The following is a 12,438-nucleotide window of genomic DNA, read 5'->3' on the forward strand; positions in this document are numbered from 1 at the left end:
AGAAAGAGGAGGAGTAGTTGTTATCTCTATTTCAAACACTCGGGTGACAGTATTTTAAAGTAAACAAGTGAAATGCACCTTCATTAAAAGGAATGAAACTCTATTGAAATCCATGGGTGCAGCCCAGGACTTTGTACAAGAAGCAGAGTTTTGTTTAAAGTTTGCTATAAGGAACTTACTCTACAGCTAGCACAGGTGTGCTTATATATTGCTTCTCTTTTGTTCTGTCCCATTTAACTGTATCCTTTCCACCAAGCAGCATTGATAGCATTGATGTTTCACCAGTGAAAGAAGGTAAGCTGCCGGTCCCTAAGGGTGCCATACCACTTCATACTCTGTAAACCAGCCTAGCAAAACAAAGAATGCAATCAGCACAAGCACAGTATAAATTAACATGTTTTTTTGCCACTACCACACTACAAAAAGCAGTGAGAAGGGCAGTTATAAAAGACCCCAAATAATACTTTGCCCAAACACTCAGCTGAGCAAATTTTTCAGTGCTGCACTAGTGAGAGGACAATTACAGGCGGGGTTGTGCCTTCACCTGGTTCTCAGGCATGCAAAAGCTGCCTGTTTTATGACTGCAGCCTGCTTAGCCCCTGCAGAGGGAGCAGGAACACCTCATTATCAGAGATGGGAGATGTGCAAGAGGGAATCTTGGTTGAGATGTGCCTAATTAGACAAGTCTCTTTTCTCCCTCCATCATCAGAAACTGAGAACAACCCCAAGGATTTCTACTGCAGGCAATATCTTCTGAATGAAAAGCATCTAAACTTGTATTTTATTATAGTATTTTATTTAGGAAATTCATATGAAAGCTACTGCTGGCAGCCAGTCCTGAGTGTGCAGCAATTGCATAATCAAGGCCAGAAGCCCTAGGGGCTTGACAGTCAGCGGCTTTCACAAAATCCCACTGTTTCAATGCAATTTAGAGAGGATTTTGTAACTTTTGCTTTGATAACTTTCCTAAGGAAAGTCTCTTATCATTTTTCTTTTGTTCCTGATCTTGCTGTTTATTTTTTTTCCACTGAACATGGTTTAGAAAGGAGACATTCATTTTAAATAATTCAATTACTCCGACTGCTGTGCAGTTTGCCTTAAATTCCCTGTTTCTATGCCCAGAGCTATGCTCAGGGCAAGAGAAAACTTCTAATTAGTTGGACAGTTTTGCTCTTTAATTATAGAGGATCTTAGGCTAGAATGACATTTTCAAGCAATGAGGAGAGGCTTATTAAAGAAAAATAACAAAAAAAACCCTCAAAAGCCAAAATCCTGAAGTCTTCATGTTTTTCTTGTTCTGATATAATGCAACCTATTAGGATATGGTAGTGTTGAAACAGGTTTAATACCTGGAGGGTGGGAGGGAGAACAGATAATGTGGCATATTGGAAAGTGTCAGAAGCATAGCTACTGTCAATACTGATTTTTCTAATCTCCGAGCTCAGTGTTTATCCTAAAAACTGTTCTGAGTTTGCTTAAAGTCATTGCAGATTTGACCAAATCCTCTAAAAACAGAAGAGACCTGTGGAAACAGGATGGTGACATATTTCACACGTCTGCCCTGCTCTCATGTTTCTCATGCAAGGGTGCTTGCATTTCCCAGGAAGATTCCCTGCAGACTTGCACACTCCATCTGTCTAACCAGCTTTTGAGCATCCTTCTCTTCTTCCTCCCTCCTCTCTTTAATGTAACTCCTAGTGGCCTACCACTGTCCATTTTGTTCCACCCCTCTTTGCAGTGGCCTGCCTACAGTGAGTTCCTTCTCATTGCATCTGTTCCAGGTTCTTTGCTCTTCCTCACAGTTTTTTGCAGCACAATGGTGCTGTGCTCTAAAAAATGGTTTGTTCCTTTTTGAACACAGATGTAGCAAGTACTCCCAGCCACAGCTCGCCACTTAGAGCATCACAGTCAGCTTTCTACTTCTTAAATATAAGATAGCACTGGAGAGGGAATGTTATCCTGTAAAATGATGAATTACCTCATCATCTTCAGAATGAATTGGCTCTACTGGAAATGCTTGGTATGGATTGCAACTTGCAGCAGTAACTCCCCACAGGTTATTTTTTGTGCTGCTGATACCATGGCAGCAGCTCCTGGCTCTCACAGAGGTTTATCGGGCAGAAGCAGCACCACATGCAGACACATAGTTGTGATATGGAAGCTTCCAAGCCACAGCAGCGTTGGTACCAACTCTGGCACCATGCCACTGTAAGCAATGCTTATTAGAAAAAGAGCAAGGTGCATGGAGCACATATGTCTGAAAAGATGATACAACTCTAAAAATACCTGACCTGAAAGAATCAGTAAGTTCGGTCACCACACAAGTACGAGCATATTCTGCCACAAAACAAGTTAATGTAAAGAAACAAATATTCTACTCACTGAATTAAGGAGAATACAGTTGAATATTGCTAGATTCTCTCTGTTTTGGGGAACTATTAGGACTGAAGCTTCTAATAACCAAGAAGATGAATTTAGTGATTTGGACTAAGTGGTTTGGACTGGAATGAAAATAAATTGTTAAAATAGAAAATACTTCAGGTTCACTTGCTGCATATATTTTGCACAATGAAGTAGGGTCTTAATTTTAACTTCATAAATTATGTTTCAGAGTGGTATTAAAATATCCTTTAGTGTTCAAATATGCAGTAAGAAATATATTAGAAAATCAAATGCAGAAGGGTGGACAATCAATAAAAGGACAAATTCTGATAGATAATGAGCATACTTTTTTTTTCCTAGTGAATTAAATGAGGGCTTTAAGTGCCCATGCCACACAGAACCTGACTTACCAGAATAACTGAATTTCTGTTTAGGTCATGAGGATAGAGCAAGTCAGATTGCTTAATCACTACCATGCCATGCAAAATGACAGCAAAATTGATGTAAATGGAAAAGTACAACACAGGACAGACACTGCTACAAATGTAAACTGTTTAACATTCTCCAAGTACCTATGCACACAAAACTGAAGGCTGCATTGCAACACATAGTCACAACCCTGAAAACAGTGTTGAAGCAGCAGCATGGACCTGGAGTTACTCCCTCCAGGAGTTCAACAATTTCTTACTATGCGCCATTTCTTACAGGTTCATGAGAACTAGATCTGTATGTGGGTCCAGAGGCCCATTGCATTCAGTCTCGCTGCTATAAAGATCATGCTGCTACACCCACTGCTGACACTGTCCTGGGAAGAGCATTCCTACCTGCAGGCCCTGGCCAGAGTGATGGTCATTGCATCTGCTGCCTAGGAGATGCACTCACCCCATGCTGTCCCTTGGGGTTTTGCTTACACTTTCATTTTGGCTGATACTTCTTAAATTATAATCTCCACCTCTAAATCAAAGGCTGTCATCAACTCAGAGAGAGTCTCTGTAACTTTCCTTCCCCACAGAGGTATCCTTTTCTCATCTAGAAACTTTGCCTCCCAGACCTTGAATGCTTATGCTGTCCAGGGACCGTGCTGATCCCCAAATACATCACTTTGCTGACATGAAGCATGGTTGGAATTTTGCCCAACTACATGTCATGAATCCTTTACCACTGTTTTTTTGGGTTTTTTTGTTTTGTTTTTTTTTTTTTGCCACAGTGTATGCTACAATTTGATTATATTAAACGTAAGCAAGCACCAAGTGAGTTGAGTAGACAGCAGTTCTCTGGAGGCTGCCTTCAGATAAGCATTAAATTCCAGGAGTAAATAATAATTGACTCAAAATAATTTATGTAATAAACCTGCGCAGCAAATGATAACATTCCATATCTACACTGGCATCCTGTAAAGGGTTGGTCATTCTTCTCCTAGCACAGTGATGGATACAGAGTCTCTGGTCAAAGCACCTGTTTTATTCTGGTTTAAAGCTTCAATTTCAAGGGAAAAGTTTTTAAATTTATCTTCTGCATTATTAATAAATGATCATGGAAATATAATAATTAAATTTAGCTGGAACAAAGAAAAGAAGGTATAATGCATAAAACTATAAATGCAGCTAAACAGGCTGTCTTCTCACTCCCGATTTAGCTCAGGAATACTGGTTATTCCTATCTTTAATAGTAGGTCACATCTTTCCGTAGGTTTTTCAATTGAGATTTTGTTGTTTTTAAATTTAAGACATTCTTCTTAGCAGAGACTAAGAAAAAGAATAGGCAATGGGATAAAATAAGGTGAAGAAATTCTCCTGAGCTTCAGGATTAAAGAGTCTTGATAACTTTTGCTCTCTCTCCCCCTCATCATCAGGTGGAGAAAAGATAGTAAGAGACATGTTCAAGAGAAGAAGAGAAGGAAGAAGATAGTTCCTTTGCTCCTAGGGCCAAATCAATACTTGCTGATATAGCTCCCTGGGGATTACAACTGGATCAACTTCTCTGCTGCTTATTTTAGAGTCAGCTTTTGCCAGACTGCAGTGCTTTTTTCCCATGTTGCTGTTCTCCATAAAATCCTCACATTTCCCTTCCTTGGAGAGCTGCTTTTGCAAAATCATGAATCAACCAAAATGTTTTAGAAAATTAAGAACTAAGGGCCTTGGAATATTTTGACTAAGCAAAATGGGTCTTTATGGAGGACCCTTTAAATAGCAGTCCTGTCACTGGCATATGAGCCCACTCCCTCCTCTCCCTTCTCCCACCCATTTTAGTGTCGTTTGTGGACTTGCAAAATTACGCAGGTTATTAACAAATAAAGACTTTAAACATTGTTTGCCTCAGTATTTATCCCTGAGGGATACCACTCATAACAGGACACCAGCTGAAATTTCTGACACTGGTGAACACAGTTCAGCCAATTTTCCATCCACCTTTTTGTCCACTTATCCAGACAAATATTCATTACTTTGGCTGTAGGGACACTATGGAAGACGATGGCCTTGTTAAAGTCAAGGTATACAATATCTACTGACAGAGTAATTCTTCTGATTGCAGAAGGCAATAAGGTTAACCAGGTATGATATGCCCTCACTGAATCCATGCTAGACTTTCACAATAATCTTGTCTTTTGTGTAGTTAGAAATGGCCTTGAGAAGGGTTTGTTCCATGGCCTCCCCAGGAACTGAGATGATGCTGACCTGGATCTTCTTTTTTGTTCTTCTTGGAGATGGTCATAGTAGCTGTTTTCTTTCAGTCATTGGGAAATTCCTCAATTGCCATGACTTCTGAAAGGTGATAGGCAGCAGCCTTGTGGTGACATTGTCTACCTGCCACAGGTGCATGCATCCTCTGCATGCTCAGGCATTGTTTCTATATTATTCCTAGACAGCCTGCCCCTGTTTCCGCCTTCTGTGTACTTCCATTTTGCATCTAAGTTCAGCAAGGAGTTCCCTAATTCAAACACAGTGGCTTCTGGTGGAGAAAGGATGAGTTAATCCTTTACAAAGACATGACAGAAGCACTCATACATTTCTCATAAAGGTATTACAGTTCCATTTATGGGACTGAAGAAAACACAAAGCTTCTTGAACTACTGGAAGAGTAAGCAGTCTGTGAGACTGAAGTTTCAACTCTTGGCATGGATGTCTTGTTTCAGAAAGACTGTATACTGATTTTGTGTATCATTTAAGTTTATGTATCATATCTAGGACTGGTCCACAATGTTAAGATACTTTTAGGGAATATAGCTTCCTTTAAAACATTCTTTCAGATTTCTCTGCTTTGCTTCAGGCTCCATGAACCAGCTCCACTTGGTGGGTTGCATGACAGATTTGCTAATGACCTTCATCTAGGTTACTGAGATGTAGAGCAAGAAGGGGCAGAGATGGTGCACTGGAAGCCACACAGTAGGAAAGCACAAGACAACAGGCAGAAGAGTGAGTCTCCTGCTTAAAGCCTGAGACAACATATGTGCTCTGGAGTTCAAGACTACTACTGTAGCACTGAACTTAGACTTTTAGCTCATATACAGTTCTAGTAAAAAGAATGCTCAAGAATTGGAACTACCTCTATAGCAACAGGTTGTGGGTATTTGGAGAGAGTTGATATCCAAATGGAAGGTTTAGGTGAAAGGTTTAAAAAAGTCCTGCAAGTAGACTGTGAGAGATGGAAGACAAGATCTACATGTTTATTAAAAAAAATCGTGTATAATCTGGAATTATTCATGTGGAAGAGCTTAGCAGACCACAGAACAACAAAACAAGAACATTTTGTTGGCAGCTTAAGATGTACCCAAAACGTAGGAGGAGATTTGGCGTCTGTTGGACTGCATTGCAGTTTTGAAAGGATTTATAATAAGCAAGTTTTCTGTTAGAAGCTAATGAACTTGGACCATGAAGCAAACACAGGAAAGAAAGGCAAAATGAAAGGCGGGAAAGAGCAACTCACATCGTAGAGCTTTTATGTAGTATTGTTCCTTGTTGATATTCAGGCAGGGTGTGAACCTGCAACTGACAGCAAGGCTAGTCACAAGAATGCCAACTCAGCTTTCCTACTGCCTTTTGCCAGACAGTGTATGGAGGTACAGCTTCCTTAAAGAAATGTCACTCATTTTTATAGAATGAGAGAGTGTCTCACAAGCTCATGAAGAACCTGTGAGTTCACAGAGGCTTAAATAAGAGATTACAGAGATTAAATAAGTGTTCCAATTCAGATTCGCTTTTGATTTTCTTTTTGCTGCCTCGGACTGGTCTCTTAATTGCTTTCCTAGTGGTGTCTGGTTCTGTAAAGGCCATGGAAGACCACTCTCTCTTTGTAGAATATAAACCTATAAACAAGGTCAAGTGCAAAGAAGTGCAAAGTGTTTATTTCATTATTGCCCAAAATACAGATGGGGTTGACTTTTGTTTCACTTGAAATATTTCAGCAGTGCTAGTGTAAAACACAAAATAATTCAATATCATATCCAGAGATACTGAGGAAGGATCATGACTCTTGATAAAGAGTTAATCAACTGCAATAATAACTATGGGGTCATAATTACATGCATCGATTTAAGACTTCACATTTACCATTAACAAAAAGTAGAATTACACATTGAAGCATTCATCTGTTCACTTCATTAATTAAGGAATCGGTGGTCCTTACATGTTCTTCTGACTCAGTACTAAATTTCACCCTTTAATATGATTGCTTTACCTACGTAGCGAGGTAGCCCTGTAATGCAGTATTCCTGGTACTTGTAGCGAGTTTGCAAGGCCTCAAGACTGAGGCTTGTCTGGCCTGCGTTATTGGAAGGTTTCTTGACCTGCCTGCAGCTTTGTTTTTCTTCCTTTAGTCCTGGCAGCAGTTCTTATTGACCAGGTGTCTATGGCTAATTTGTTTTACTTTTGTTTTTCTTTCTGCGTTACAGCCATAGTTTTATATTGATAGCAGTAACAAGCAGTTACTCTATGCAGAATGAGATATTTATGATTCTGCAGCGAATTTCCCTTGCTCAGTTTACATCTTTTCCAGGTGATTGTTTCATAATGCATATATCCTTGGGATACTTCGTTAACAGCAACATCTGCTATTGAGGCATTTAAAAAGCCTTGTTTTTCTGAAAATGAAATCTCTATCACAAACATGTTGAGGGGGAAGGGATTTTTTAATTGTTGAAATAAGCAAATTTTATTTATAATCGTATATTTTGGCTACAAACCTGAAGCAAGGGACCCAATGCAGAATCCTCGATATTTGTATGGAGGCTCTATTAAATTCCTTAGCCCTGAGAACACTTACATGAAAGCATGGTTTTCTGTTAAGTTAATGTAGATCATGTTCACAGACTGGAATTATGTGGATAATTCTTTCCCATGTTTGTACCACTCCCATCCATTCAGAGCAATTTGATAACTATTTGAAAAACAAAAGCAAATGATACAAATAATCAGTATGGGACCAAATCAAGGTTCAGCTATATACACTTCAATCAATTTCCCGATCAGTAACATTTCAAATGAAAGCTGTGTGTGGAAGTGCATTCTGTTCCAAGCTCTTTTCTCAATAGCATCATCGATGAAATACCAACTACTGTCTTGTAATTGCTATACTTCTAATATGGCAAATACAAGAATTGTCCATCTCTCCAGCTTCATTCATGCTCTAAGGCATTTCTTAGGACTACTTTTCAGCAGACCACTTCTACTGGACCCTAGGTGTCTGTGTGCCAACATAGAAACCAACTGTAGGCATGGATTGTTTATAACAGTGATAGGATCACAAAATTATCAACATAAAAATGTACATCAAAGGTCATACATTGCTTTTGCATTGCACCTCCTTCTTGAAGACTGAAAAATATCCTCTGATTTTAGTCTTACATCACCACAGAATATCTTACTTTGCTGTAGTCTAGGAGAACAGGCTAATATCCAGCAGCCATGTGTCATTTGTTATTTTTTAAGTTATTATGTAAGCTTTTGTGTAAATAAACACTGATTAAAACTGATTGATAAATTAAGAATTGGTTGTTTATTTTGACCCAGGCTCATATCTTTCAAGATATGATTCCGTGTGCATCTACTGTGATACCTGTCCTTCTTTTCAGTGTGGCTGGGTTAAAAAGAAGACAGACTGCAATGCAATAGAGACAATATGGCCTACTGGCTTTTGACACTAAAAACATAGATTTATCCTTAACCATCAGTTCTACAAGATAAGTGGAAATGTATTTACTGTAGTTGGTTTCATGGTATAGTTTCACTATGTTACAAGTAATTATGAGAGAGGGAAATACTTATGTACATATATATGTAGAGACAATCTGAAACATTTAAACATTCATAGTGCTTTAAATAAAGAAGGAAAATGATGAAAATACACTTAAGATGCTCCTGGTTTGTACAGAAACAGTAATGAAAGGCTGTCCCACGGCTAACAAAAGTAACACAAAGCGTACTGAAACAGAACTGAATTTTTATATTAGAGCCATCACTAGGCACTGTAGTTCCAGTAAGAGTGAGCTGGGAGACACTGGCACAGAGAACCATATGCATTTTACCCTTCATCACCATACACAAAATTTAGCTTAAACATTTAAGTTCTTACTGACAGCACCTTTACTGTGAGCACAGTCAGAAATGTGTTCTTCCTGCAAGACTTAGAAGAAACCTCTGGTTGGAATACTGGGAACAGAGACCCACAAATTTACTTCTGTGAGGCAGAACATGTTCTGTGAGGCAGAACATCAACTACTGTCATAAAGTAATGGCTCTTGTTATATATAAGATTAAATACTGACCCCAACATGTAGCATGTGCAATCCATATTGTTGCTTGGATTTTGGAACAAGCCTATTAAATGTTGCTTGTGAGTTTCCACCCATGCATCATACACTATAAATCACTCAAAACAGCACTATAAGTGGAAAAATTTAACTCACCAGGGATTTTAATGTGTAGTGAACAGACATTTTTCTTTGTTCTTATATGTCACCAAGGTACAAGATAAAGGCAGTGCTTTTTAATGCATGGGACAGTACATCTTTATACTACTTCTGCAACGTTTTGAAATTATGTTTTTCTAAACTCCAGGGACAAAAAAAACCCCAAAACTGGAGAGAGGAATAGGATTATGATTTAGAAAATGAACACACATTCAGTCTAAATGTATAAAAACACCAACCAAACAAAACCAAAATATTTGTCAAAGAAAGGTGCCTGTAATTTCTAAAGTATTTAGAGACAAAATTCAGTTATGCTGATTTTGAGAAGAATAAACACAGTGGGTAGAGACAGTATTCTCTCAAACTGGAATTGCAAACACATTAGGACATACAATCTTCACTGCTTCATGAAAATTCACAGTAATGTTTGCTGGGCTTCTGCAGATCCTCCCTTTATTTGGACTGTTAAATTATATGTTTAGTTTACCATGAAACAAAACTGACATGGTCAGAAATCACTTAAATTAATGAAAATTACATAGAGTACTGTCTGCTAGGCCACAAGCAAAACCAGCCTGCGGGTTTGGGGAATATAATGTGCTACATGAAGAATTCAATTTTATTTTTCTGCAAGATAAATTGCTTCTTGGCTGCGTGTTGTTTGTTGTCATGTTTAAGTGGGTCAGTACAAAGAAGCTTAGTCATGTCTCTGAGGCAGAGAGTTACAGATGGGTACCACCGCAAAGGCTGGGGAAACAGAGGGTCAAATGCTGTCTTTTAGTGGTTCAGGTTTAAATTTGGCACAGGCTAGTGCCCCAAGAAGCAGTCACAGCCATCATGTCCTGAAGCTCCTTCTCCATGTTCCCACTTGTCAGGACTGGCATTCATGCAGCCACACGGCAAAATTCTTCAGGAAACCACCTCTCACCCCTCTTAGTTTTCACCTTACACCATTTTAATCAGTTAATGCTGAGGCCACATGAACATTAGGTCCAGCATAAAGACAAGAGTAGAAATGACCTTTTCAGCAGTAGCACAAACATATGCCAGAGTAAACTGACGGTGGAATTTAAGTCAGTTCTTCAGACTCTTTCCAATTATTTATAATGGCTTAATAAATATATAATCCTCCTTGAAAAAAGACTATAGCTGGGCTTGTCATAGGATAGTAAGTAGAACTCTGACAACTGAAATTCCTATTTATATATGTTTTGAAAATCAAGATTCATATTAATTTCAAAGAGAAAATTACATTGCATTTCAGAAAATAAAACCCTGGTTATAGAGCCTGCTATCAGAGGATTTACCAAGCAGCCTTTTTCTGTACCTTTACCACAGGAAAATTACAGGGCATATGCATATTCTCTTACTGCTTGCATTGCAGGCTTTCTTTTTCTACATTCTACATCCTTCTGACTGCTTATATGTTAAGTATTGTAGGGTATTTGTAAAGTAACAAAACCAAACACTGTCAATATTATATTAGGACAATAAATTAGAAGCTGACAAATCAGGATGAAATTCAGCAATTAGATCCAAGCCAACTTGGCAAACCATCCTGAAATGAAAAATAGAAGGGAGATGCAGTCAATAGAAGGAAAGAATCACACCAAACACGTTATCTAATCCTACTCTTACTTTTGTATAGCCCCAACAGAGTTCAGTCATAAATATTGAGCCATAAGACTATGAACACTTCTACAGAGTTTGCTAAGTAGTGACTTAGACCAGATACAGTTTATGTCCTTATTGTGAATTTGTAGAAAGCCTTGCATAGACCTGTTGGTAGTAAAATACTTCCTCCACAAGCAGGATCATGAGCTAGCCTGGATTTTACTTTAACCCAAGGCACATTATATGCATAATAAAATAAAGAACAAATATCTAACCCCTCTAAGAAGAGCAGCTGTACGCATACAGGTCAGAAGGGCATTCCCTGCTGTCTCCAGTACTAGATTCAGGGTAACAGAAGCAAAGCGAGCACTTGGGGAAAAACTCCTCATCAAACTCACCCCAAACACAGCAGAGTACTAAAGCCCTCAAACCACCCCAGGGAAAAACTAATCCTTTTCTAAAACATCCAAGCAGCTACAAGAAGACACAAATACTTACCAGCGGCTGGAGATAAGAACCAAGAAAAAAAACACTACCACCACCAAAATACAAAATGGTTAGTGGATACAGAGAAAAAAAGGAATCACAGGCTTCACCACTAAATTGCAAGAATATGAAATGGGTCCCTGAAGGCTGCAGCTGGTAGGTTCTTCCAGGTTTAAAGCCCTATTAAATGTAACTAAAAGGAGAGGTGGAAAAGAGTCATTGCTAATCTGTCAAAGGAAAGACAGTCCTTTTTAATAAGCCTTTTAATACCTGCTTGTGGATAGAGTTTGGTATACTACAACTGTGAAAAACTACTAAACCTGTTTGTTTTAACTTGGGTTGTGCTTGTCTGCAGTCTCATATGAGACATAGTTCAAATTGTATCGAATTCATCAGAGCAACTTGAAAAATCTATTTCAGATTTCTTAATTTAAAATAATATTGCACATATACCTACATATTTTGGATCCAGATTTTATACTACACAACTGCAGCTCAGGTAAATATATCTAGACTATCTTTAAGCTTCGCTGTGTTTTTGCAGAAAACAGAGGTGAGTGTGGATTATTCACCTGAGAGGTCTACTTGAGTTTTTCAAATGGATTTCATAAATGGCCTGAAGTCCTACAATGCCATTTCTGAACTGCTGACATCACCTGTGCTGTCCGGAGAAAAAGTGATCTATCACTGTCCACTTTAAGGGATTATCTATATTGGCCTTGCTTGCTAGAGTACTCAAGGGAAGCATTCAACCAGGACTTTGCTTTTAGCCACAGTTACAAAAAAGTATATCTGTAACAAAGTAAACTGAGCTTTTTTTGGTTTTGCTTTTTCCTTCAGGTATTTATAATTATTATTGTCAATAAACTAATTTAATTGAGCTCAGTCAGTGCATTCACACTTTTAAAGGCATTTTCTTTGTAGAATCCAGCCTTACATAAAATAAAAAAACTTAAATTACATTACCAAAATAATATAGGTAGACAGGCTGAGGACTTGGAATCGGTATTCATGGAATATACTTAAAAATTCCTGAAATTTCCAAGGAACTT

Source organism: Streptopelia decaocto (assembly GCF_964273445.1).
Source record: "Streptopelia decaocto genome assembly, chromosome: 2".
Classification (NCBI taxonomy): Eukaryota; Metazoa; Chordata; class Aves; order Columbiformes; family Columbidae; genus Streptopelia; species Streptopelia decaocto.